Source organism: Pelodiscus sinensis, chromosome 11, assembly GCF_049634645.1.
Source record: "Pelodiscus sinensis isolate JC-2024 chromosome 11, ASM4963464v1, whole genome shotgun sequence".
NCBI classification, from domain to species: Eukaryota; Metazoa; Chordata; order Testudines; family Trionychidae; genus Pelodiscus; species Pelodiscus sinensis.
This window is the reverse complement of record NC_134721.1, coordinates 46,181,802-46,208,786: the sequence shown is the minus strand read 5'-3', so window position 1 is coordinate 46,208,786 and position 26,985 is coordinate 46,181,802. Positions and strand designations below refer to the sequence as shown.

Genomic DNA, 26,985 nt, shown 5'->3' with positions numbered 1-26,985 from the left:
CCCCCCCGGGCCCCGCCGTGCCCCCCCCAGCACAGTCCCAGCCCCCCCCGGGCCCCGCCGGGCCCCCCCAGCACAGTCCCAGCCCCCCCCGGGCCCCGCCGTGCCCCCCCAGCACAGTCCCAGCCCCCCCCGGGCCCCGCCTCCAGCACAGTCCCAGCCCCTCCCCCAGGGCCCCGCCGTGCCCCCCCCAGCACAGTCCCAGCCCCTCCCCCAGGGCCCCGCCGTGCCCCCCCAGCACAGTCCCAGCCCCCCCCGGGCCCCGCCGGGCCCCCCCAGCACAGTCCCAGCCCCCCCCGGGCCCCGCCGGGCCCCCCCAGCACAGTCCCAGCCCCCCCCGGGCCCCGCCTCCAGCACAGTCCCAGCCCCCCCCAGGGCCCCGCCGTGCCCCCCCCAGCACAGTCCCCCCCCCCGGGCCCCGCCGCCCCACCACAAGGCCCGATCCGCCTCCCCGCCCAGGCCCGGAGCCCTCACCGGCGCGCAGCGCGCAGACAGTCCCGGGGCGGCCGCGGACAAGGCCGCTCCCCGCCGGGCACCGGCCGCCTCCGGCACCGAGCAAGCGGGGACCCCGAGCGAGCGCGACCCCGCGCGGGCACGTACCTGGGGGAGGGGCGGCGCACGGAACCTAGCAACCGGCGGCACGAGCCCGCCACAGCCAATCACAGCGCGCGCCGCCGCTCCGGCCGCTCCGCAGCGCAGCGCAGCGCAGCAGCGTCTGGTCGTCTGGCGCCCGACGCCCAGCCCGACCGCCGAGGCCCCCGGCCCCCGGCCCCACCCCGCCTAGCGCCAGGCCCCGCCCCCAGCAACGGCCCCACCTCCCACCGTCCAGAGCGCAACGCCCCCTCCCCCCTCGACGTGTGGGGGGAGGGGGTCAGTGTAGGGCGGGGCCAGGCACCACCCTGCGATATGTGGGGTGAGGGGGTCAGTGCGGGGCGGGGCCAGGCACCACCCTGCGATATGTGGGGTGAGGGGGTCAGTGCGGGGCGGGGCCAGGCACCACCCTGCGATATGTGGGGTGAGGGGGTCAGTGCGGGGCGGGGCCAAGGACCACCGTGCCATGTGTGGGGTGAGGGGGTCAGTGCGGGGCGGGGCCAGGCACCACCCTGCGATATGTGGGGTGAGGGGGTCAGTGCGGGGCAGGGCCAGGCACCACCCTGCGATATGTGGGGTGAGGGGGTCAGTGCGGGGCGGGGCCAAGGACCACCGTGCCATGTGTGGGGTGAGGGGGTCAGTGCGGGGCGGGGCCAGGCACCACCCTGCGATATGTGGGGTGAGGGGGTCAGTGCGGGGCGGGGCCAGGCACCACCCTGCGATATGTGGGGTGAGGGGGTCAGTGCGGGGCGGGGCCAAGGACCACCGTGCCATGTGTGGGGTGAGGGGGTCAGTGCAGGGCGGGGCCAAGGACCACCCTGCCATGTGTGGGGTGAGGGGGTCAGTGCGGGGCGGGGCCAGGCACCACCGTGCCATGTGTGGGGTGAGGGGGTCAGTGCGGGGCGGGGCCAAGGACCACCGTGCCATGTGTGGGGTGAGGGGGTCAGTGCAGGGCGGGGCCAAGGACCACCCTGCCATGTGTGGGGTGAGGGGGTCAGTGCAGGGCGGGGCCAAGGACCACCCTGCCATGTGTGGGGTGAGGGGGTCAGTGCAGGGCGGGGCCAAGGACCACCCTGCCATGTGTGGGGTGAGGGGGTCAGTGCGGGGCGGGGCCAAGGACCACCCTGCCATGTGTGGGGTGAGGGGGTCAGTGCAGGGCGGGGCCAAGGACCACCCTGCCATGTGTGGGGTGAGGGGGTCAGTGCAGGGCGGGGCCAAGGACCACCCTGCCATGTGTGGGGTGAGGGGGTCAGTGCAGGGCGGGGCCAAGGACCACCCTGCCATGTGTGGGGTGAGGGGGTCAGTGCGGGGCGGGGCCAAGGACCACCCTGCCATGTGTGGGGTGAGGGGGTCAGTGCAGGGCGGGGCCAAGGACCACCCTGCCATGTGTGGGGTGAGGGGGTCAGTGCAGGGCGGGGCCAAGGACCACCCTGCCATGTGTGGGGTGAGGGGGTCAGTGCGGGGCGGGGCCAAGGACCACCGTGCCATGTGTGGGGTGAGGGGGTCAGTGCAGGGCGGGGCCAAGGACCACCCTGCCATGTGTGGGGTGAGGGGGTCAGTGCGGGGCGGGGCCAAGGACCACCCTGCCATGTGTGGGGTGAGGGGGTCAGTGCGGGGCGGGGCCAAGGACCACCCTGCCATGTGTGGGGTGAGGGGGTCAGTGCAGGGCGGGGCCAAGGACCACCCTGCCATGTGTGGGGTGAGGGGGTCAGTGCGGGGCAGGGCCAAGGACCACCCTGCCATGTGTGGGGTGAGGGGGTCAGTGTAGGGCGGGGCCAAGGACCACCCTGCCATGTGTGGGGTGAGGGAGTCAGTGTAGGGCGGGGCCAAGGACCACCCTGCCATGTGTGGGGTGAGGGTGTCAGTGCGGGGCGGGGCCAAGGACCACCCTGCCATGTGTGGGGTGAGGGGGTCAGTGCAGGGCGGGGCCAAGGACCACCCTGCCATTTGTGGGGTGAGGGGGGGTCAGTGCAGGGCGGGGCCGAGGACCACCGTGCCATGTGTGGGGTGAGGGGGTCAGTGCGGGGCGGGGCCAAGGACCACCCTGCCATGTGTGGGGTGAGGGGGTCAGTGCGGGGCGGGGCCAAGGACCACCCTGCCATGTGTGGGGTGAGGGGGGTCAGTGCAGGGCGGGGCCAAGGACCACCGTGCCATGTGTGGGGTGAGGGGGTCAGTGCAGGGCGGGGCCAAGGACCACCCTGCCATGTGTGGGGTGAGGGGGTCAGTGCAGGGCGGGGCCAAGGACCACCGTGCCATGTGTGGGGTGAGGGGGTCAGTGCAGGGCGGGGCCAAGGACCACCGTGCCATGTGTGGGGTGAGGGGGGTCACCTAACCCTAACCCCACCTACTGGCACCTACAGCCCCAATGTCTCAGCAACCTGCCATGTGTGGGGTGATGGGATCAGTGCAGGGCAGGGTGGTTCTCAGCCAGCCTCTTCACACTGTGTAGGAGTAGTGGGGAGAGCAGATGGGGCAGGACATCCCCAGGCTAGGTGTGGGGTCTTCTGAGCTTTTTGCACCATCCCAGCTTAGTGGCCAGCCCTGAGGCAGGTTCCAGCCATTCCTGTGCAACTGGGACATGGGCTAACATGGCTCTGAATCTCCTGTGGAGCCAGACATGCTGAGACCCCTGTGCAGTGCCCTGCGGCCACACAACTGTTCGACAATTGGAGCAGGAATTCCTAGCTTCCCCAGCTGGGAAGAGCCTTCCTGTTTCTCCCTATGTCTGGCTGGCCTGAGCAGGGCTGTCTGTCCATCTGCAGAGGTGGCTGAAAGGGAAGACCTCCAGGCAAATGAGAACAGGTTACAGCATCACTGGTTACCTGCTGGGTTGTTCTAGCTGAGACTGTGTCCCTATGGCCTGCAAGTGCCCTTGGAGAAGTCTGTGAATCAGACTGGGTTGGATAGTGTCAGCTGGGAGAATCAGAGTTAAGGCTAGCAGATCGGGTTGCCAGGTGTCCGGTTTTCAACAGGACTGTCCGGTTTTTGGGCCCTCTGTCCGGTAAAAAATTCAGAAAATACTGGACGTGTGCAATGTCCGGTATTTCCTGGCAGGGGCAGATGACGATTTTGCGGGGCCCAGGGCAGCACAATTTCTCAGGGGCCCCCTTTGACACGGCGCATGCGCGGGGCTTCTTGAAGCGCGGGGCTCTGGGCGGCCGCCCCACTCACCCTGCCCTATATCCGCCCGTTTCCTGGTTTTCCGGCGGGGCGCCTGACGGAAGCCTGGCACGGGCGGGGGAGTGGCTGGGAAGGGGCGTGTCGGCGCTGGGAGCCTCTGGTTGCATCTGACGTAGGAGTGACGCCTTGGGGAGGAGAAGCCCTGTCTGTGCTCCTGAGCGCTGGGCAAGCGCGTTGTGGAGCCAGAGCCGGACTCGCTCGTGCTTCACCGGGACCGTGCGCAGGACGGGCAGCGCCCTGGGATCTGCATGTACCCAGGTCAGTCCCACTCCCCACCGGCCGATTCTTTCCCCACCCCGCTCTCCCTCCGGCCAGCCTCGCTCCCCCCGACCCCATCCCGGCCAGCCCCGCTCCCCCCTGGCTAGCCCCTCACCAGCCCTGCCCCCCCATCTCCCCCGGCCAGCTTTGCTGCCCCCCGACCTCCTCCAACCAGCCCTGCTTCCTGCCAGACACCCCCCCCCCGCCCCGATCTCCCCTGGCCAGCCCCTGTTGCCTCGGACCAGCCCTGCTTCCTGCCTGCCGCCCCTCCCCCAATCTCCCCCCCCCCCCACCAGCCAGCCCTGCTTCCACCACCCCCCTCCATCAAGTGTGTCTGGTATTTTTTCTGAAGCTACCTGATAACCCTACTAGCAGATCCTGAAGCCTGCTCCCTCCCCCACAGCTAGCACAGGCTACCAGCCCTCAGAGCTCCCACACTAAACCCAGCAACAACCAAACTGAGACCAAGCTCGGTCTAGTCCCTGTGGTGACTTTCCAGCCATGCTGTAAAAGTCCTAAGTAATAGGCCCGGCTCAGGGCACCCCCTGCACCCCATTGCCAGATATCCTCAGTCAGCCATCGTCCCTTTACATTCATTCCCTTACTTCTCCCTTGGGCTGTGGTAGCTCAGCCCCCACCCGCCTTTCACATTCCTAGGAGATCTGCTCTCTTCCCATGCCTCTGGCCATGCATGAGCTCAGCTCTTATCTCCCAGCCCAATCCCACATGCTCCCCTTGATGCCCCACCTGGAACAGGAGGTGGATTTCAGGGGCATTTGCCCTGGGGCTATGAAGAGACTCTTGCCTCTCTGCTCTGTGGCAGGAGGCCAATGCACCTAGTGCTCTGGACTGCCTGAGCCCCGACCATGCAATCCTGCATTACCTTCACTCTGCCTTCCTTAACTTGCCAACTCCATGGGACAGGGCCTGTCTCCTGTGTGGGCCACGCCCAGCACAATGGGTGCTCCCTGCTTCCTGGCCCTGGCAGCCACGATCCTGCCACTCTGTCTCCCCACTCCAGCACCCCAATCCCCTGACCTCCTGCACAGGGTTGCCAGATGGTTTCAACAAAAATACCGGACACGCTTGACATTACATCACAATCTACATTCCATCTTATTTAGAAAATACCAGCCATTGATATTGTCTCATTTACATTTTCTCAGTTTGTTTCCTGAACAGAAAGCTCAAATACTGGACTGTCCAGTTCAAAACCAGAAACCTGGCAACCCTACTTCTGCCCCCCCATTCTGCATCCCAGCCCTGGCAGCCCCAGTCCCTTGGCCCTCCTTCTGGCCCCCAGCCCTCCTTCTAGCCCCAGTGGCCCCAGTCTCCCAGCTTCCTGCCCCACCTACTGGCACCTACAGCCCCAATGTCTCAGCAACCTGCCCCCACTCTGCCTCCTGGCCCCAGTAACCCCAATCCAGTCCCAATTGCCCTGCCCCCTGCTCTACCTCTCAGGCTCAGCAGCCCCAATCTGGCCTCAGTCCCCTAAACCGTGCTCTGCCTCTGTGCCCCAGCAGTCCCAATCCCCTGGCACCATCCCCTGCTCTGTCTCCCGGCCTGCATGTCTGGCTGACTGCACCACTCCCCCTTCTGCCTACTCCCCTGCCAGCCTCCCTGCCTTGTGTCTGTCCTCCAGAGCTCCTGCAGCCCTGAGCACAGCCTCCCACTCCAGCAGGGGAAGGAGTGCGGGTGCTTGGGCTGCACAGGGCACCAGAATTAATCAGGACAGCCCTGCTGGTGAGGCTGGGTCCCCAGGCGTGGGGGTTTAGACCTGGTGCCTGGTAGGGCTGGGTCTCCGTGGGCTGGGGGGCTTTGCATGCTCTGTTCTTCACTGCAGAGCTGTCTTTTGGGAGGGCCGTGGAGCTCCAGCACATTCCTGAAGTGTCTGCTATCAATGCTGCATTTGTGCCCGGCCCAGCGGGCGCAGCTGCCTCCTGCCCACGGCCCCAGGAATGCTGTGTGCTTCGCTGTGCCAGCGCTGACACTGAGATTCCCCAAGCCTCTGCCAAGCTGCCCTTTGCCAGGTTCACTCCCGTGATCTCTGGGGCCCTGGCTGTGGGAGAGACCGAACAAGGAGGAAGGACAGCTGCCCCAGAGTGGGCAGGGTCTGTCAGGCACTGACCAGCTGGGAAGCTGCGCTTGGCAGGAAAAATCCCCTGGAGCTGAGGAGGCTGTCTGGGCAAAGAGGGCCTGGTCACTTGCCTGTACCCAGCCTTTGAGCTGGGGCTGATGGGGAAAGGTTGCAGGGGCTAATGGGAGAGAGTCAGATGAATGAGTTCAGAATGGCAAAATGGACCCTTCACTCCTCTAGTGTGACCCCAATGGCACAGGCCTTCACATCTCCCCCAGTCCGCACCGAGGGCCGCCTGTTTGCCAAAACGCCATCCAGACAGGCCTGGTCCACACTAAACATTTGGTTGACCAGACACCTCATGGATGAGGTTCATTTGGGGTGGCTTTGTGGTACAATGGGTCAGCTGGCTGCTACATTCTGCTATGCCCGCCCCTCATTTACTGCCTCAGAAACACCGTGAAGCTGAGCATGCCAGGAGCACAGAATCTCTCTCACTCTCTGTCTCACATGCATGACTGCCCAGCCCTTTCCCCTGCCCCAAGCCAGGAGGGACTTTCCATTCCTACCGGCTGCTCTGGGTGCCCACACCAACCTGCCTGCACTGCTGGAGAGGGACTCAGAAGGCACAAGAGCAGCCACTTTTACTTCCCCATCAGAAATCATTTTCTTCAGGGAAGCAAAGAAATCTGCACAAGCCACGAATTCTGCACATGGGGGAATTCTGCAGCACTGCCCAGGAGTATTGTTTCTAACTGGAATTTGTCCTGCTCCAGCTTCCAGCCAGTCTTCCAGTCTTTGCCTTCTTCTGCTGGGCTGAAGAGCCTGCCAGCTGCTCACCTCACGCAATGTGAAAGTGTCACCTCTCAGCATGCTCTCGGACTCACTGAACAGACCCCATTGTCAGTGCCACCCTCCAACCCGGGAACCATTTCTGTGACTCTCCTCTGCACACTCCAAATTCTCCACATCCTTTTCAAAGAGACCCGGAGGCAGCACCTGCTCACTATTGGTCCCCGCAAGCCATTCTCCAGGCTCCCTGTCCCACTCTCTCCTCCCCGTCTCGTGCCAAACCATGGCCCTAGGAGCTCATCTTCCTTGGCACTTGGCTGTACTGATGCACCTCTCTTTGATGGGACCAGCTTACCAAGCGATCCAAAGGAGCCAGGGGAGCCAACAGACTTGCCAGGACTCTGGGCAAGGTGAGGGGGTGGCTCTGTGCTCCTGGAAGGGGCAAGGCCTCAGGTGGAAAAGGTGGTGCTGGGAGCAATCAGCCTTCAGAGCCAACTGGATCACATCATGCTGGGCCCTCCAGCTCCCAGACAGCCCTCAGCACCTCCTGGATCATGCCAGGCCACGCCCTCTGGCTCCCCACCAGCCCTCAGCTCCTCCTGGATCATGCCAGGCCACGCCCTCTGGCTCCCCACCAGCCCTCAGCTCCTCCTGGATCGTGCCAGGCCACGGCCTCTGGCTCCCCATCAGCCCTCAGCACCTCCTGGATCGTGCCATGCCACGCCCTCTGGCTCCCCGACAGCCTTCAGCTCCTCTTGGATCGTGCCATGCCACGTCCTCCAACTCCCCATCAGCCCATAGCTCCTCCTGGATTGTGCCATGCCACCTCCTCCAGCTCTCCACCAGCCCTCAGCTGCTCCTGGATCGTGCCACGCCACGGCCTCTGGCTCCCCTCCAGCCCATAGCACCTCCTGGATCGTGCTATGCCACGCCCTCCAGTTCCCCACCAGCCCTCAGCTCCTGGATCGTGCCACGCCACGCCCTCCAACTCCCCGACAGCCTTCAGCACCACCTGGATAGTGCCATGCCACACCCTCCAGCTTCCCAACAGCCTTCAGCACCTCCTGCATCGTGCCACGCCACGCCCTCCAGCTCCCCGACAGCCCTCAGCACCTCCTGGATCGTGCCATGCCACGCCTTCCAGCTCCCTGACAGCCCTCAGCTCCTCCTGGATCGTGCTATGCCACGCCCTCCAGTTCCCCACCAGCCCTCAGCTCTTGGATAGTGCCATGCCACGCCCTCCAGCTCCCCGACAGCCTTCAGCACCTCCTGGATCATGCCATGCCATGTCCTTCAGCTCCCCGACAGCCTTCAGTTCCTCCTGGATTGTTCCATGCCACACCCTTCAGCTCCTCCTGGATCGTGCCATGCCACGCTCTCCAACTCCCGGACAGCCTTCAGCTCCTCCTGGATTGTGCCATGCCACACCCTCCAGCTCCCCGACAGCCTTCAGCACCTCCTGGATTACCCCACACCACACCCTCCAGCTCCCCACCAGCCCTCAGCTCTTCCTGGATTATGCCACCCCACAGCCTCCAGCTCCCTGACAGCCCTCAGTGCCACCAGGATTGCACCACAGTGGTGCTCCAACAGTGATGTAAGGGGCCTGGAGCTCTGGCCACTGCCACTGTTGCTGTAGTAGTGACGATTGGAGCCCTGGACTTTTTTGAATTGTTGGTCCTCAAGGCATCTGTCCCCTTTGCCCTCCCCCGCCATCAGTAGACCTGAAAGGGGCAGTACAGCTGCCCAGTCCTCAGCAGCATGCATCATCCGCATGAGCTGCCTTCTCATACAAAACCAAACACCCTTGCCCCATCTCATCTGAGGCCCTGCCCATGGCCCGCCCCGTCTCTGAAGCCCTGTCCCTACTCACTCCATTCCCCCCCTGTCAGCCGACGGTCAGGGCAGTGAGTCCCTTATGACCGGCTGAAGTTCTTTTAAATTGTGCTTGATTCTGTTACAGCAACTGAAGGAGTCAGGTTAAAGCTTAAACAGTTACTATTTTATTGTTACAGGGTAAACTTAGTTGTTAAATGCTACTGCTGTGTTACAGATAACACAGCCACTACAAAGGACAGGACAGAAATTACACTAAGAAGTCACTTACAGGTATCATGAAACCCTTTTGGTTCTCTGAGCTCTTATTAAATGCATGCAAAAATAGACACATAGCAGGTATATATTCTCACCCCTGCGTTCCAGACTTGGCGTGGCCAGCGTCTTTCTCTCAATCCCTTGGGAAGAAGTAGGGCGAGGTTGGGCGTCCCACAGACCTCGGGAGACAATACCTGCCAGCAGGTATAGATGATTGGAGCTCAAATGGGGTGGGCTGCTGAACCTCTTTTATACCCCTTGGGTCATGTAGGCTTCTTCCTGGTTTCAAGTGGCCAATTAGGAAAAATGGCTTTGAACACCAAGTTTCCCACGAAGGGTGCAAAGCATAATTTACACCTGGGAAAATGCAGACAATGGGCACCTCTGGTATGTGATGGGCGAAGATTCCTCTCTGGGACAGTGCAGGCGTGTCAATTACTGGTACTAGCCATCAGGGCGACGGGAGGCCCCGGGTCATCAGCTAGCCCATTTACTGTCTGGTTTCTGTTTATGGTAGAGTCAGGGACAGGCAGCACACCTGCGTTCCCAGGGCATCAAAGGCTGACTGCCTTTCTCTTGCTCTCTGGGGGGGGGGGGGGGAACAAGATGGGATTTGTGGAAAAACAAGATGGGGTTTGTATCTGGCTACACCCCCCTTACTCGCCCCACCTTCACTCACTCCTTTCCACCCAGGCTGGCTCAGGGAACTGAGATGCAAGAAGAGTACAGGCTCTGGCTGGGGGGAGGGACGAGGGATTTGAGTGGGTAGGAGGGGGCTTCGGGCTGGAGGGTGGAGCTGAGGGGCTCGGTATGTGGGAGGGGGCTGTAGCCTGGGGACGAAGGATTTGGAGTGTGGGAGGGCTCTGGGCTGGGACCCATGCATTTGGAGGCCAGGGTGGGGAGCAGGGCTGGAGCAAGGGATGGGGGTGCAGGCTCTGGGAAGTGCTTACTGCAAGCAGCTCCTGGAAGCAGCGTCACATCCCCCCTCCAACTCTTATTTCACGGTGCAGCCAGGCGTCTCTGTGATGTGCTCTGTCCTGTCTGCAGGTGGTGCCCCCGCTGCTCCCATTGGCCGCAGTTCTTGGCCAATGGGTGTGGGGGGGCGGTGCTTGTGATGGGAGCAGCACGCAGAGCCCCAGAAGCCAGAGGAGGACATGCCACTGCTTCCAGGAGCAGGTCAGCAAACAGTCCTACAGAGAGCCTGCCAGTCCCGCTGGGCGGTGCCATCAACCAGCCACTCAGTGCCTGGGTCCTTTTCAGCAGGGTGTTTGGTGCTAACCGGGGCCCCTTACAGTCACCCATCTCCCAGCCTGTGGCGAGGCTAGTGTCTAGAGTGGGGCCAGGACTGAGCCCTGGGAGCCCCATTTGCTGGTGTCTCCTGGAAAGGGGGCAGTTCTTTGGCTCTCTCTCTTTGCCATATTGTACGGTGCCACGTTGGGACCACGTCCTGGTGCCTTGCACGCTCTGCCCGTTGTCAGTCCAACCCCTCATCTCACCCCAGCGTGGCCTCCACTTCGCTGAACATGGCTGTTTGCCTGTAACTACCCCTTGGGGTGGGGAGAAAGCCTTCCAGGGACGGCACCAGGGGCTAGCAGGAGAGGAGGATGCAGGGGAATGCACAGGGCATGCCTAGCCCAGATCTCTCTGGGCATAGCTGTGTGCTATGGGGCAGAGGCCCCGTCCTTGGCCCGCTTCACTCAGTGTCCCAGTGGCTTGGGGGTATTTTTAGCTGTGCTCTGAGCTGCCACATGCCTCTGGGGTGAGTCAGTGGAACCACGCCAGGAATGGGGCTCCTCTTACAGGCCAGCTCCTCCTGTGGGACGTGCTTTGCCATAGGCAGCCTGTGTGCCCACAGACAGTGGGGGGGTGAGAAGCGGCAAGCTGGGGGCACCCTTAGTTTGCAGCCAATGGGGGAAGCAGTCCTGCTGGGGCAGGATGGGGGCCCTGAAGCAAGAGCCTTTGGCTGCAGGGACTTCTGCTTGGAGCCCATGTAGAGGGGCCTGCATTAGCCCCCCTTTGCCCTGGCTCTGGCTCCACCCCAGGCTCTGTCCTGTGCCTGCTCTGGGTTCCTGTCCCTGCTGCCAGGCTCATGACCCCAGCACAGCGCCTTGCTCCTGCCGCTCACAGGCAAGCAAGAGACATGGGCAGGACAAAGGAGGATTGGTTGGCGGCTCCAGGGGAGCACCCCTTGTTCCCTGGCCTTCCCAGGGCTGCTGCATGGCTGCAGCAGGGTGAGCCCAGACTGGGGAGTCCATGGGGTGGCAGGCAGGCACCTTGTCCACAGCAGGACAGAGCAATCCATGGTGCGAAGCCAGGTCAGCCTGGCAGGCCGTGGATGGACACATCCTGCTTCTTTCCCAGAGCATCAGCTACCCACGTCTGGTGCAGCCCAGGGCTGGCTCCTCAAGTGAGTCTGTTTGGCTTTTCCAAACCCCTCGCTTGCCTGCTCTCCTTGACCATGGGCTCCGGCAGGATTCGCCTGCTTGCTGCTGGCCGGCCAGACTGAGCGCTTGGATCTGGTGGGGGATTTCACTGATGGCCAAAAGAACCAAAGGCATGAAGGAGAGACCAGGGCTGTCTGAGAAATCATGGGGCTGGCACTGCCCCCTACGGTGGCTGCTCCACAAGGGGGCTGTGCCCGGGGACAGGAGCTGTGTGGGCGAGCCCAGGGCTGTGGGGCAGCAGGGATCGGCTCCACGGCCCCACTCACTAACAGCGAGGGGAAGAGGAACAACCTGGCCCCCTGCTGCATGGCTCAGAGCAGGAGCTTGTGGGAAGAGGTGGAAGCGCTCCACGCTGGCCGGCGGGCGCTGGCAGAGCAGGCTGGGCCCAGGTCTCTCTGCTGCCTGCTGTTGCCACTGAGTGGGAGCGGGCCTGACCCCACATGCCGTCAGGGGCAGGGCTGGGGAAGGGGGGGAACAGCAGTGGGAAGACGCAGGACGGGGTCAGAGCAGAGCATTTCCAGCCCCACCCCAGAGCCCCCACTCTCAGTCGGAGCCATCACCCCCGAACCCCAACCCTCTGCCTGAGGGTTTCCAGCCCCACCCTGAGCCCCCTCCCTGGCCCCACACCCAAGCCTGCATCCCCAGCCGGAGCCCTCACCCCAACGCTCTGCCCCAGGGTTGAGCCCCCTCCCACATTCCAAACCCCTCAGCCCCTCCCCTACCACATGCATATAGTTATGTGTCACATCACTCCAGATTGGTGCCCATAACAAAATTCATTCCCCACATGGCAGGAACGAGGGTTGGGACTGAGCCCTGGTGTGAAGCTGGGGGTGGCTGGGCCGAGGCACTCCCGGAGAGCACAGGGATGCAGGCAGTTGGGCAGGCCTGGACCCTGGTGCCTGGTTCCCACCTCGTGCTGGTTCCCCTGGGTAATGCAGCTGCTCTCAGGGCACGTTTTGGGGCCTGCCATTAGCCGGTAGAGAGAGGTAGGAATGGCTAGAGACACTGTGTGTGTGTGTGTGTGTGTGTGTGTGTGTGTGCGCGCGCGCGTGTGTGTGTGCGCGCGCGTCGCGCGCCAGCAATGAGCACCCCTCCCCTAGTTGCAGGGGAGCAGCCCCTGGGCTCAACCAGAGTTGGCTTCTCTGGGCAGGGCTTGGTTGGGGGAGAGGAATGTGCCTGGTGATGGGAGATAAGAACTTAATTCCTCAGCCCTGCCGGGACCTGCCCCTCCAATCTGACCTGTCCCCTGGAGCAGCCCAGGACTCTGCACCTGGGGCCTCCTCACCTCAACAGGGCTCCGCAGAGTGAGGGGCCGGAGCAGGGAACTGGGAAGGGGCCTGGCCTGACCTGGCCTGCCTGGGCAGCTGGGTAGCATGTGCGCCTGTGAAGACTGGGGGCGAGGCGGGGTGGAAGCAGGCAGGGAGCTGGGGGCAGGAGGGGGTGGAAGCAGGCTGGGAGCTGGGGGCGAGGCGGGGTGGAAGCAGGCTGGGAGCTGGAGGGCGAGGCGGGGTGGAAGCAGGCTGGGAGCTGGGGGGCGAGGCGGGGTGGAAGCAGGCTGGGAGCTGGGGGGCGAGGCGGGGTGGAAGCAGGCTGGGAGCTCGGGGGCGAGGCGGGGTGGAAGCAGGCTGGGAGCTGGGGGGCGAGGCGGGGTGGAAGCAGGCTGGGAGCTGGGGGCGAGGCGGGGTGGAAGCAGGCTGGGAGCTGGGGGCGAGGCGGGGTGGAAGCAGGCTGGGAGCTGGGGGGCGAGGCGGGGTGGAAGCAGGCTGGGAGCTGGGGGAGAGGCGGGGTGGAAGCAGGCTGGGAGCTGGGGGAGAGGCGGGGTGGAAGCAGGCTGGGAGCTGGGGGAGAGGCGGGGTGGAAGCAGGCTGGGAGCTGGGGGCGAGGCGGGGTGGAAGCAGGCTGGGAGCTGGGGGCGAGGCGGGGTGGAAGCAGGCTGGGAGCTGGGGGCGAGGCGGGGTGGAAGCAGGCTGGGAGCTGGGGGCGAGGCGGGGTGGAAGCAGGCTGGGAGCTGGGGGGCGAGGCGGGGTGGAAGCAGGCTGGGAGCTGGGGGGCGAGGCGGGGTGGAAGCAGGCTGGGAGCTGGGGGGCGAGGCGGGGTGGAAGCAGGCTGGGAGCTGGGGGGCGAGGCGGGGTGGAAGCAGGCTGGGAGCTGGGGGGCGAGGCGGGGTGGAAGCAGGCTGGGAGCTGGGGGGCGAGGCGGGGTGGAAGCAGGCTGGGAGCTGGGGGGCGAGGCGGGGTGGAAGCAGGCTGGGAGCTGGGGGCGAGGCGGGGTGGAAGCAGGCTGGGAGCTGGGGGGCGAGGCGGGGTGGAAGCAGGCTGGGAGCTGGGGGGCGAGGCGGGGTGGAAGCAGGCTGGGAGCTGGGGGGCGAGGCGGGGTGGAAGCAGGCTGGGAGCTGGGGGGCGAGGCGGGGTGGAAGCAGGCTGGGAGCTGGGGGGCGAGGCGGGGTGGAAGCAGGCTGGGAGCTGGGGGGCGAGGCGGGATGGAAGCAGGCTGGGAGCTGGGGGGCGAGGCGGGGTGGAAGCAGGCTGGGAGCTGGGGGGCGAGGCGGGGTGGAAGCAGGCTGGGAGCTGGGGGGCGAGGCGGGGTGGAAGCAGGCTGGGAGCTGGGGGGCGAGGCGGGGTGGAAGCAGGCTGGGAGCTGGGGAGCGAGGCGGGGTGGAAGCAGGCTGGGAGCTGGGGGGCGAGGCAGGGTGGAAGCAGGCTGGGAGCTGGGGGGCGAGGTGGAAGCAGGCTGGGCGCTGGGGGGCGAGGCGGGGTGGAAGCAGGCTGGGCGCTGGGGGCGAGGCGGGGTGGAAGCAGGCTGGGAGCTGGGGGGCGAGGCGGGGTGGAAGCAGGCTGGGAGCTGGGGGGCGAGGCGGGGTGGAAGCAGGCTGGGAGCTGGGGGGCGAGGCGGGGTGGAAGCAGGCTGGGAGCTGGGGGGCGAGGCGGGGTGGAAGCAGGCTGGGAGCTGGGGGGCGAGGCGGGGTGGAAGCAGGCTGGGAGCTGGGGGGCGAGGCGGGGTGGAAGCAGGCTGGGAGCGGGGGGCGAGGCGGGGTGGAAGCAGGCTGGGAGCTGGGGGCGAGGCGGGGTGGAAGCAGGCTGGGAGCTGGGGGGCGAGGCGGGGTGGAAGCAGGCTGGGAGTGGGGGGCGAGGCGGGGTGGAAGCAGGCTGGGAGCTGGGGGGCGAGGCGGGGTGGAAGCAGGCTGGGAGTGGGGGGCGAGGCGGGGTGGAAGCAGGCTGGGAGCTGGGGGGCGAGGCGGGGTGGAAGCAGGCTGGGAGTGGGGGGCGAGGCGGGGTGGAAGCAGGCTGGGAGCTGGGGGGCGAGGCGGGGTGGAAGCAGGCTGGGAGCTGGGGGCAAGGCGGGGTGGAAGCAGGCTGGGAGCTGGGGGGCAAGGCGGGGTGGAAGCAGGCTGGGAGCTGGGGGGCAAGGCGGGGTGGAAGCAGGCTGGGAGCTGGGGGAGAGGCGGGGTGGAAGCAGGCTGGGAGCTGGGGGCGAGGCGGGGTGGAAGCAGGCTGGGAGCTGGGGGGCGAGGCGGGGTGGAAGCAGGCTGGGAGCTGGGGGCAAGGCGGGGTGGAAGCAGGCTGGGAGCTGGGGGGCAAGGCGGGGTGGAAGCAGGCTGGGAGCTGGGGGGCAAGGCGGGGTGGAAGCAGGCTGGGAGCTGGGGGAGAGGCGGGGTGGAAGCAGGCTGGGAGCTGGGGGCGAGGCGGGGTGGAAGCAGGCTGGGAGCTGGGGGAGAGGCGGGGTGGAAGCAGGCTGGGAGCTGGGGGCGAGGCGGGGTGGAAGCAGGCTGGGAGCTGGGGGGCGAGGCGGGGTGGAAGCAGGCTGGGAGCTGGGGGGCGAGGCGGGGTGGAAGCAGGCTGGGAGCTGGGGGGCAAGGCGGGGTGGAAGCAGGCTGGGAGCTGGGGGGCGAGGCGGGGTGGAAGCAGGCTGGGAGCTGGGGGAGAGGCGGGGTGGAAGCAGGCTGGGAGCTGGGGGAGAGGCGGGGTGGAAGCAGGCTGGGAGCTGGGGGGCGAGGCGGGGTGGAAGCAGGCTGGGAGCTGGGGGAGAGGCGGGGTGGAAGCAGTCTGAGAGCTGGGGGCGAGGTGGGGTGGAAGCAGGCTGGGAGCTGGGGGGCGAGGCGGGGTGGAAGCAGGCTGGGAGCTGGGGGGCGAGGCGGGGTGGAAGCAGGCTGGGAGCTGGGGGGCGAGGCGGGGTGGAAGCAGGCTGGGAGCTGGGGGGCGAGGCGGGGTGGAAGCAGGCTGGGAGCTGGGGGGCGAGGCGGGGTGGAAGCAGGCTGGGAGCTGGGGGAGAGGCGGGGTGGAAGCAGGCTGGGAGCTGGGGGGCGAGGCGGGGTGGAAGCAGGCTGGGAGCTGGGGGAGAGGCGGGGTGGAAGCAGGCTGGGAGCTGGGGGAGAGGCGGGGTGGAAGCAGGCTGGGAGCTGGGGGGCGAGGCGGGGTGGAAGCAGGCTGGGAGCTGGGGGGCGAGGCGGGGTGGAAGCAGGCTGGGAGCTGGGGGAGAGGCGGGGTGGAAGCAGGCTGGGAGCTGGGGGGCGAGGCGGGGTGGGGTTGCCAGGTGTCCGGTTTTGAACAGTATTTGAGCTTTCTGTTTGGGAAACAAATGGAGAAAGTATCAGTGTCTGGTATGTTCTAAATAAGGCGTGATGTAGACAGAGCCGGCCCAAGCTACGGGCTGGGGGCAAGTGCCCGGGACGCCCCATTGTAGGGGGCGCCGCACGGTGCTGCTGGACCAGGTGGGGGTGGGGCCGCACATGCATCCCACTCCCGGGACTGGGGAGGGGGCCTCAGGGCTTTGCTTTCCTCAGTGTACGTAGCCCTGGCCAGCCTCCTGCATCCCAGTGCCCCAGCAATGCCTGTCATTCACAGAACGAGTGAAATATGCCACGCCCTCACTGCTCAGACCCCTCCCACAGATCCAGTCACACCCCCTACCACTCAGCATGGCCCTGGGCAGCAGGCAGAGCACTGGGGGCCATTGCACAGGTAGGAGAATTCCCACCGGTAGCTGGTTGATGCTTGTGTTCCAAGCCAGGCGGTCAGTGCCCTGAGCCCGCTGATTGAAATGTAGCAGCAACCTGGGGAGGCTGCAGGGTTAGGAGCCTGTTGACTCGCAGATGATGCTAGAGCTGGTGCCACTTGTCCTCACAGCTGCTGCTCATTCCTGGGCCTGCCTGGCCCTCTGGAAGCTCACCCCCCAGGGTCTGCACCAAATCTACAAGAGAGCAGCGGGATTTGAGCCAGGGGCCAGCCCCCAGCAGTTTGCTGCCGTGGGAGGCAGGGCTGAATGCTGGGCTCTGCTCTGCTGCGTCCCTATTGCCTTTCTAGACAGGACGGAGGACCCACCTCTGCCTTTCCGTCCTGAGACGGGGGGGGGGTAGTGGGATGGCAGGGTGCACCCCATCACAGGGGTGCACCCCATGTTATTGACTTGCCCTGGACCTGCTCACCTCAGCCTCACTCAACCCCAGCCCCTTCTCCCTTAGCTGTTCCCCTTCCAGCCATGCCAAGGGACCAGCTGAGGTTTGCGGCTGTTGCATTGGTCACACTGCTGGTGCGTGCCACTCCTTACTGCCGGGTGAGCGCCTGGCCTGGCCACAGAATACTGACTCAGGGCCTTGCACAGCTCCACCTGCCTGTCCCCACTGGTATGCCAGCTCTCAGCAGCAGGGACAGCAGCCTTTCTGCCCTGTCTATGCAGCGCTGGTCACAGTGGGGTGCTGGGCGCTGGCCAGGCTTGGGTGGGGCTATCGCCAAGCTCCTTAATCACAAATGGACACTTGGCAAATGGAAAGGGCAGAGAATGGGCAGTACCATGAGCTCAGCTGGGCCTTGACCCTCCAGTGACTCGCACAAAGGGCCTTTTGAGTGGTCACCCTGCAACCGCGCTGCCTCCAAGCAGTGGCTCTCCGACCGGGCTATACATACTCCTGGGGCACAGCAGCTCCTCCAGATTTGTGCCTTGTTTTACAGCAGGCTACAGAAAGAGCCTCAGCAAAGTCACCTGCTGAAGTTCCATGCAGATGGTAGATGTATGCTAGTGGATTATTTCATAGCTGTAGGTGAAAATGAGGAGGCCAGCCAGTTGCCAGGAATTGCGCTGTGTCTACACTGCAAGGGTTTTGCACAAAAACCCGTGGAGCATCCACACCTCAAATGCACTTTTGCACAAGGAAATCAAGAGTAAAACAGCAGAACAGAGGGCTTTTTCCGCCATAGGTAAACCTCCGTAGGTAAACCTCCTTTTACGAGGCATAACTCCCTTTTGTGCAAGAGTGCTTGCACAAAAAAGCAAATGTGGATGTTCCAGAGGGGTTTCTTGCGCAAGAAATCCCTGTGGGAAAAAGCACGGGTGCTCTGATGGCCATTCTGTGAATGGCCATCAGCTTTCTTGCGCAAGAGCGTCCATGCGGTGTGGATACTGTCTTGCCTCAAGGCATATGTACTTTTGTGAGGTATATAAAATCATGAGTGGTGTGGAGAGGGCCGATAAAGAAAAGTTATTTATTAGTTCCCTAAATAGAAGAACTAGAGGACATCAAATGAAATTAATGGGTAGCAGGTTTAAAACTAATAAAAGAAAGTTCTTCTTCACACAGCGTGTAGTCAACCTGTGGAACTCCTTGCCAGAGGAGGCTGTGAAGGCTAGGACTATAATAGAGTTTAAAGAGAAGCTAGATAATTTCATGGAGGTTAGGTCCATAAAAGGCTATTAGCCAGGGGATAAAATGGTGTCCCTGGCCTCTGTTTGTCAGAGGCTGGAGAGAGATGGCAGGAGACAAATCGCTTGATCACTGTCTTCGGTCCACCCCCTCTGGGGCACCTGGTGCTGGCCACTGTCGGCAGACAGGATACTGGGCTAGAAGGACCTTTGGTCTGACCCAGTCCGGCCGTTCTTATGTTATGTGCTTTGCGGTGTGGATGTGCTCTTGCACATGAAGCATGTAGTGTAGACGTAGCCATGTTGTTTCTATGGCTGATTTTGTGAGCGAGTTTTTAAGTGAGGTGAAACCTGAGGGCCACAGACAAAGCAGCTTCCGAGAGGTGACCACTGATATTGAACATGGGGAGGGGGCACCAGGCATGTGGATCCCCCATAATTCCTCCCTACCCCTAGCCCAGGAAAGGACTGGGACAACCCCCCTCTGCCCAAGGCCATGCCTGCCCTGCCTCTTTCTACCCTACTCTGCCCCTGCTCCACCCCTCCCTGACTTGCCCCTGCCCCTCCCTGCCCCATGTTTTCTCCTGGGGGGTGGGTGATGCTGGGGGCCGGGTGCTAGCAGGAGGGGTTGGGTCCCTCATTCACCAGCAGTGCTAGGGAGGGTTGCTGTAACTCACTCTGCTTCCCTGGCTCCCAGCCATGTTACTCCACTTCCCGCCAGTGAGTGTGTGGGGTCTCAGCCCTGTTTGGCCTGGGGATGGGGGAGCACCCAAAGCCTCCTCCTGCCCTACTCCCACACTGCGAGGAGCACATGGCAGAGCACAGCACAAGTGGCATGAGTGCCTAGTGGGGAGGCAAAGGGGCTCCCACACCCCCAGACCAAAGGGGGCAAAGGGGCTTCCCCACCCCCAGTCTCTAGGTAGGTAGCCCAGAAGCATCCTGCCCCTGCCCCTTCCAGGTGGCTCAGGGCACTTAAAAACTTTTTGAAGTGGCTCCTGGCCAAAAATTATTGCCCATCCCTGCTCTAGGGTGTCCAAGGTACCAGGAGTCCAGCTTGTACTGTTCTGTACATTACACTGGGGTCTCCAGGCCCCACTGATAAACTCCTCCCCCTCCTTCCCAGTGCTTCCTGACCCTGCCCCCCCAGCCCCTCCTGCATCCCCTGCCCCAGCCCCACTCCAGAGCCCGTATCCCCGGGTGAAGCCCTCACACCCCTTCTGCACCCCACCCTCTGCCCCAGCCTGTTGAGTGAGTGAGGGTGCGGGAGAGCAAACGAGAAAGGGAGGGGTGGCCCGGGGGAAGAGGAGGGCGCTGGGCCAGGATTTCAATGACTCAGGGCTCTAGGTGCTGCTACTGCAGTAGCAGTGGTTGCCCCCTTTGCCCTCCCCCGCCAGCGGGCCTGGAGTAGGGGCTTGACAAGAGCTGAGTAATTGGAGATGAGGTCAAGCTACTGAGGCCCTGCAGGAACCTAGGTCTTTATCACCCTCTCAGGTGAGCCCCGAAGGAGCTAACAGGAACGGGTCCAGACACTGCCAGGGTGAGCGCGTGGCAGGGGTGAATACCCGGTGGGCTTGCAAGGATGCTTCTGAGATCGGATGGTGAAGAAGGTTAACCCTGTGGATGCCAAGTTGGCCCCTGTCTGCAGGGTTCCAGCCGGAGAGGGTCCTTTTTAGATTTGGATAAAGCGCCGCCGTGGGAACCAGGGTATGCCGAGGAAGTGGCAAAGTGCAGGCACCTGTCGGCAGCACGGCAGGGGCTGGTGCGCGCTTTGTTAAGGGAGTAGGTGGCCGGCTGCAGGCGGGACTGAGCGTTTCTCAGTGAGAGCCGGCTCTGAACCAGCCCTCCCGTGACACCTAGTGGTGAGCTCGAGGAAAGGACTTCTTTGTTTGCATAGACACGCCCACTCTGCCTAGGCGCTTAGGATGATGGGATGGCTTTGCCTAATGACCTCTTCTGCTCTTTCTGAATCACAAGTCATTTTGTTATTGTGGACGGGGTGATAAAGGGTCTTATCTTTGTTGTGAGAATCAAGGGCAGCTTAACATGCCCTGCTTGAGAGATTCACTCTCAGCAGTGAGCCAATGACTGAGGGAGGCCCAGCTGGGGGCGCAGCTGATAGGTGTGTGGTTGCATGTATATGGAGTGTCTGAGAAAGTGCTAGTTATCTCTGGAGCGTGGTAGCAACGAGTTGGATCCTGAGGTGCTTTTTGTTGTAGGCTGTTGGATATGAAATGGCTGTTTCTGTGCAAAAACCTGCGGAGAGTCCACACTTCAAATGCACTTTTGCACAAGTAAATGAGCAGTAAAACTGCAGAACAGAGGGTTTTTTCTAGCGTAGGTAAACCTCCTTTTATGAGGCAAGAGTTCTTGTGCAAAAAGGCAAATGTGGATGCTCCGCAGGGGTTTCTTGCCCACGAAACCCCTATGGGAAAAAGCACAGGTGTTCTGATGGCCGTTCTGTGAATGACCATCAGAGCTTTGTTGCACAATGTAGATGCTCTCTTGCACAAAAGCACATGGCTTTTGCAATGGCTTTGAAGTGTGGACGTGCTCTTGCACAAGAAGTTTTTTGCATAAAATACTCCTGCGCAAAAGGCTTCTTGCGCAAGAAGCCTACAGAGTAGATGAAGCCTAGAACTGGAAGGGACCTGGAGAGGTCATTTAGTCCAATCTCCTGCCCTCATGGCAGGACTAAGCACTGTCTAACCCAGTGTTTCTCAACCAGTGGTACCAGTACCCTCAGGAATACTTGAGAGAAGTCCGGGAGGTACCTCAACACAACTGATATTTGGAGAAAACTGAATTTTTGTGTTAAGTTTTACAGTGCTTTATTATTTTTTCACTCTTTACACCCAAAAATGTCATCACTTGCCCAGCTATGATTAAGTTGTTTAAACAAATGTGTTGCAATGGAAGAAAAAAACGTTGTGTCTGAAAACTGTAGGTACTGGGGGTACTTATAATTATTTTTGAAAAAGGGGTACTTTATAAAAAAAGGTTGAGAAACACTGGTCTAGACCATCACCATCCCTGATAGGTGTCTATCTAACCTGCTCTTAAATATCTCCAGAGATGGAGATTCCATAATCTCCCTATGCCATTTATTCCAGTGTTTAACTACCCTGACAGTTAGGAAGTTTTTACAAATGTCCAACCTAAACCTCCCTTGCTGCAGTTTAAGCCCATTGCGTCTTGTCCTGTTGTCAGAGGCCAAGGAGAACAATGTTTCTCCCTCCTCCTTGTTAGTTACTTGAAAACTGTTATGTCCCCTCTCAGTCTTCTCTTTACTAAAATAAACAAGCCCAGTTCTTTCAGTTTTCTCTCATAGCTAATGTTCTCCAGACGTTTAATAATTCTTGTTGCTTTTCTCTGGACATTCTCCAATTTCTCCACATCTTTCTTGAAATGCTGTGCCCAGAAATGGACACAAGACTCCAATTGAGGCCTAATTAGCACAGAGTAGAGAGGAAGAATGACTTCTCTTGTCTTGCTCACAACACTCCTGTTAATCCATCCCAGAACCACTTTTTGCTTTTTTTGCAACAGCGTCACACTGTTGATTCATATTTATCTTGTGGTCCGATATGACCACTAGGTCCCTTTCAGCCGTACTCCTTCCTAGACCTGTTGCTTCCCATTCTGTATGTTTGAAACTGATAAGATCATGTGAGACTGTATCAAACACCTTACTAAAGTCTAGGAATACCATGTCCACCACTTCTTCCTTATCCACAAGACTTGTTATCCTATCAAAGAAAGCTATCAGATTGGTTTGACATGATTTATTCTTTACAAATCCATGCTGGCTGTTACGTATCACCTTGTTATCTTCCAGGTGTTTGCAGATGAATTTCTTAATTACTTGCTCCATTATCATTCCTGGCACAAAAGTTAAACTGACTAGTCTGTAGTTTTCTGAGTTGTTCTTATTTCTCTTTTACTAGATTGGACACTCAATTTGCCCTTTTCCAGTCTTTTGGAATCTCTCCTGTATTCCATGATTTTTCAAAGATGATGCTAAAGGCTCAGATACCTCCTCTATCAGTTCCTTGAGTATTCTTAGATGCATTTCATCAGGACCTGGTGACTTGAAGACATCTAACTTTTCTAAGTAATTTTTAACTTGTTCTTTTTTATTTTATCTTCTAAACCTACTCTATTCCCACTAGCATTCACTGTGTTAGGCATGCCTTCATCATCAGATTTCTTGGTGAAGACCAAACCAAAGAAGTCATTAAGCATCTCTGCCATTTCCAAGTTTCCTGTTACTGTTTCTCCCTCCTCAGTGACCAGTGGGCCTATCCTGGCCGTGGTCTTCCTCCTGATTTTAATATATTTATAGAACATCTTCTTGTTGCCCTTTATGTCTGTAGCTAATTGGTGCTTGTTTTGTGCCTTTGCCTTTGTAATCTTGCCCCTGCATACTTGTATTTTTTGCTTATATTCAGCCTTTGTATTTTGTCCTAGTTTCCACTTTTTATATGACAACTCCTTTGATTTTTAGATCATGCAAGATCTCCTGGTTAAGCCAAGGCGATCTTCTGCCATACTTTCTATCTTTCCTACGCCACGGAATAGCTTGCTTTTGGGCCCTTAATAATGTCACTCTGAAAAACTGCCAACTCTCTTCAGTTGTTTTTCCCCTCAGTCTTGCTTTCCATGGGACCTTACCTACCAGCTCTCTGAGCTTACCAAAATCTGCCTTTCTGAAATCCATTGTTTCTACTTCGCTGTTCTCCTTTCCACCATTCCTTAGAATAAATGAATCATAGAGTTCATGATTTGTTTATTTATTTAAAATATTTTTACCCTGCCTCTCTGTTTAAAATATTTGAGGCAGGTAATGACATTTTTGAAACACAATTGAATATCCCAAGGAAGAGAATTCCACAGCCTGGGAGCAAAAGCTGAGAAGGCCCTGTTCATGATCACTTTCACCCAAGCTGCTTTCCACTTTCAAATTCTCAACCAGTTCCTCCCTATTTGTTAAGATCAAATCCAGAACAGCTACCCCCCTAGTAGCTTTTTCAACCTTCTGAAATAAAAAGTTGTCTTCAAAGAACTTATTGGATAGTCTGTGTCCCATTGTGTTAGTTTCCCAACATATGTCTAGATAGTTGAAATCCTCTGTCACCACCAAATCCTGCGCTTTGGATGATTTTGTGAGTTGTTTAAAAAAAGCCTCATCCACCTCTTCTGCCTGGGTAGGTGGCCTGTAGTAGACTCCTAGCATGACATCACTCTTGTTTTTTACCCTTTTTAACCTAACCCATAGACTCTCAACACATCTGTCTCCTACGTCCATCTCCGCCTCAGTCCAAGGGTGTACATTTTTAATATCTAAGGCAACATCTGCTCCCTTTTTCCACCGCCTGTCCTTCCTGAGTACCTTTGCAGTGCCCTTCTATACCAATATTCCAATCATGTGTATTATCCCACCAAGCTTCTGTGACACCATAGTTGTGTTTGTTTATTAGCACTTCAAGTTCTTCCTGCTTATTCCCCGTACTTCTTGTATTTGTATATAAGCATCTAAGATACTGATTCGATCTTGCCTCCCAGTTCTGCCTAGTCCCGCCTTTATCTCTGCTATTATAGCCCATGCTCCCTCCCATTTCCAGCCCAACTCCCAGGGGTTATGGGTTAATGTATTTGGTGAATGTGTCCCAACCAGGTGTATGAAAGAGATCTTGGAGTCATTGTGGATCGTTCTCTGAAAACATCCACTCAATGGGCATCAGCAGTCGAAAAAGCAAACAGAATGTTGGGGATAATTTGAAAAGGGACACCAAGTAAGACTGAGAATATCTTATTGCTGCTCTATAAATCCATCTTGAATACTATGTTCAGTTGTGGTTACCTCAACTCAAAAAAGATATATTGGATTTGGAAAAGCTTCAGAGAAGGGCAACAAAAATGATTAGGGGGCTTCTGTCTGAGTAAAGTTTAATATGATATGATAAGGTCTACACCATTTTGACTGGTATGGAGAAAGTAAGGAAGAGTTGTGAACAGGAGTGGCTAACAGGGAGTTTGGAGAGGGAGTTCTCCAGGTAAAAGAGGAGTAAATACGGGACCCTTGTGGTAAGTGGCTGTCTGGAGTGTGTGTTTGTGTGTGGGGGTTATTTGCTGTGTGCTGAGCTTGTGCTTGTCGGTTTGGTTTTGTTTGTTTTGTTTGAAGGAGCTTCTAAAAGGTTTGAAATCTAGAAGCCTCTGTTAATTGGCTGAGCCTCAGTCAGGGGGAGGGGCTAGCAGAGCTATATAAGCCTGTGAATCAGCGACCAGGGAGCTTGTGAACAGGAGTGGCTAACAGGGAGTTTGGAGAGGGAGTTTAGAGGGGGAGGTTAGAGGGTGCTAGTGACTCCTGTCCTTCTTTAAACCTAACTTTTATAATAATCTATATTCCAGAGATTTAATAAGCCCAGTTTATACTTAAATTTTATTCATTAAAAAAATGGAGACAGAAGCCCAGCAGCAGAGTGGGGGCTATCCTGTTTATTGTGTTGAGTGTAACATGTATGATTACCTGCCCTGTGGGCGGGTGGCGTATGTGTGCACCCTTTGCAAGGAGCTCCTGGCCCTCAGAGACCGAGTTCAGGCTTTGGAGGCCAGGGTGGCTGAACTGGAGAAGCTAAGGGAGGTAGAGAGCTATGTTGATGAGACTTTCCGGGACACTGTAGTACTGTCCCACCTCCAGTCTGAGAGCCCCAGTGCTCTTAAAGAGGATGAAATCTCAAGGGAACAGAGCATTCAATGGGAGCAGAGGCAAACCATCCTGTAGTTGGGACCCTCCTTCCCGAGGATGTTGCGGTATCCTCTCGCACTGAGGATACCTCTGAGGAGGAGGGAATGCCAGTTGTTAGGAAGAGGCAGGTGTTAGTAGTGGGTGATTCGATCGTTAGAAACATAGATAGTTGGGTTTGTGATGACCGGGAGAACCGTGTGGTCACTTGCCTGCCTGGTGCGAAGGTTGCAGATCTCTCAAGGCATCTAGATCGACTTATGTGTGGTGCTGGGGAGGAGCCGGTGGTTGTGGTACATGTAGGTACCAATGACATAGGGAAGGGTAGGAGAGATGTCCTGGAGGCCAAATTTAGGTTGCGAGGAAAGAGACTGAAATCCAGGACTTCTATGGTGGCATTCTCGGAAATGCTTCCAGTTCCACGCGCAGGGCCAGGTAGGCAGGCGGAGCTTCAGAGTCTCAATGCGTGGATGAGATGATGGTGTAGGGAAGAGGGGTTTGGATTTATTAGGAACTGGGGACACTTTTGGGATAGGGGGAGCCTATGCAGGAAGGATGGGCTCCACCTAAACCAGGGTGGAACCAGACTGCTGGCACTAAACATTAAAAAGGCCCATAGAGCAGTAAGGCCCATAACTAAGAGATGGAGGAAAGCCGATTGGTGCAGAAATGCACGTAAATCGAAGGGAGACTTCTCTTAGAGGAGAGTCCATTGATAGAGATTCTCTAAGCTGTAGTCAGAAAGAGAGGACAAACCATGGGCCAGATCAGACAAACAACTGCATATAAAGGAATCCAATACATCAGGGAAGGGCAGACAAATAAGCAGTGGCAAATTTTTAAAGTGCTTCTACACAAATGCTAGGAGTTCGACTATAAGATGGGTGAACTAGAGTACTGTGTATTAAAGGAGGAGATTGACATAATAGGCATCACTGAAACCTGGTGGAATGAGGAAAATCTGTGGGACACAATCATACCGGGATATAAAATATATCGGAAGGATAGAGCAGGCCGTGTGGGTGGCAGAGTGGCACTGTATGTGAAAGATAATGTAGAATCAAATGAAATAAAAATATTAAACAAATTAACATGTTCAATAGAATCACTATGGATAGTAATTATATGCTCCAATAATAAGAAATTAGCAGTAGGGATATATTACCGACCACCTGACCAGGACAGCGATACTGACATTGAAATGCTGAGGGAGATTAGAGAGGCTACCAAAATAAAGAACTCTATAATAATGGGAGATTTTAATTATCCTCATATTGACTGGATACATGTAATCTCAGAAAGAGAAGCAGAGAGAAAATTTCTCAATGGCTTAAATGACTGCTTCTTGGAGCAGCTAGTACAGGAACCCACAAGGAGAGAGGCAATTCTCGATTTAGTCCTGAGTGGAGTGCAGGATCAGGTCCAGGAAATAACCGTTACAGGACCGCTTGGGAATAGTGACCATAATATAATAACATTTAACATTCCTGTGGTGGGAAGAACACCTCAGCAGTCCAGCACCCTGGCATTTAATTTCAAAAAGGATTACACAAATATGAGGAGGTTAGTTAAACAGAAATTAAAAGGCACAATGACTAGAGCCAAATCCCTGCAAGCTGCATGGAAACTTTTTAAAGACCCCATAATAGAGGCCCAACTTAAATGTATACCCAAAATTAAAAACATAGCAAGAGACCTAAAAAAGAGTCACCGTGGCTTAACCACCATGTAAAAGAAGCAGTGAGGGATAAAAAGGCATCTTTTAAGAAGTGGAAGTCCAATCCTAGTGAGATAAATAGAAAGGAACATAAACACTGTCAAATCAAGTGTAAAAATGTAATAAGAAAAGCAAAAAAAAGATTTTGAGGAACAACTAGCCAAAAACTCTCAAAAAAAATAACAATGTTTTTTAAGTACATTAGAAGCAGGAAGCCCTGCTAAAAAACCTGTGGGTCCCCTAGACGACCAAGATATAAAAGGAGCAATCAAGGACGATAAAGCCATTGCAGAGAAACTAAATGATTTCTTTGCTTCAGTCTTCACTGCTGAGGATGCTAGGGAGATTGCCCAATCTGCACGGTCCTTTGTGGGTGATGAATCTGAGGAACTGTCCTGGATTGAAGTGTCATTAAAGGAGGTTTTGGAACTAATAGAAAAACTTAATGTTAACAAAT

General features: G+C 58.4%; 2 protein-coding genes across 3 annotated transcripts in view; one reads left to right on the top strand and one right to left on the bottom strand.

Annotated features, from left to right (window-relative positions):
• The window catches only part of DAG1 (dystroglycan 1), an 83,718-nt gene extending 82,962 nt beyond the window's left edge, over positions 1 to 756 (bottom strand). The window contains exon 1 of one of the 2 annotated variants that reach the window (XM_075939587.1): positions 598 to 756. The gene's annotated coding sequence lies outside the window, so the exon portion shown is untranslated. Of the gene's footprint in view, positions 1 to 471 lie in introns of both variants that reach the window. The other variant, XM_075939586.1, reaches the window with a different exon arrangement.
• A 2,954-nt stretch (positions 757 to 3,710) lies between these two features.
• MST1 (macrophage stimulating 1) overlaps positions 3,711 to 26,985 on the top strand; it is a 52,200-nt gene continuing 28,925 nt past the window's right edge. Inside the window, exon 1 of the mRNA XM_075939591.1 lies at positions 3,711 to 4,026. The gene's annotated coding sequence lies outside the window, so the exon portion shown is untranslated. The remainder of the gene's footprint in view (positions 4,027 to 26,985) is intronic.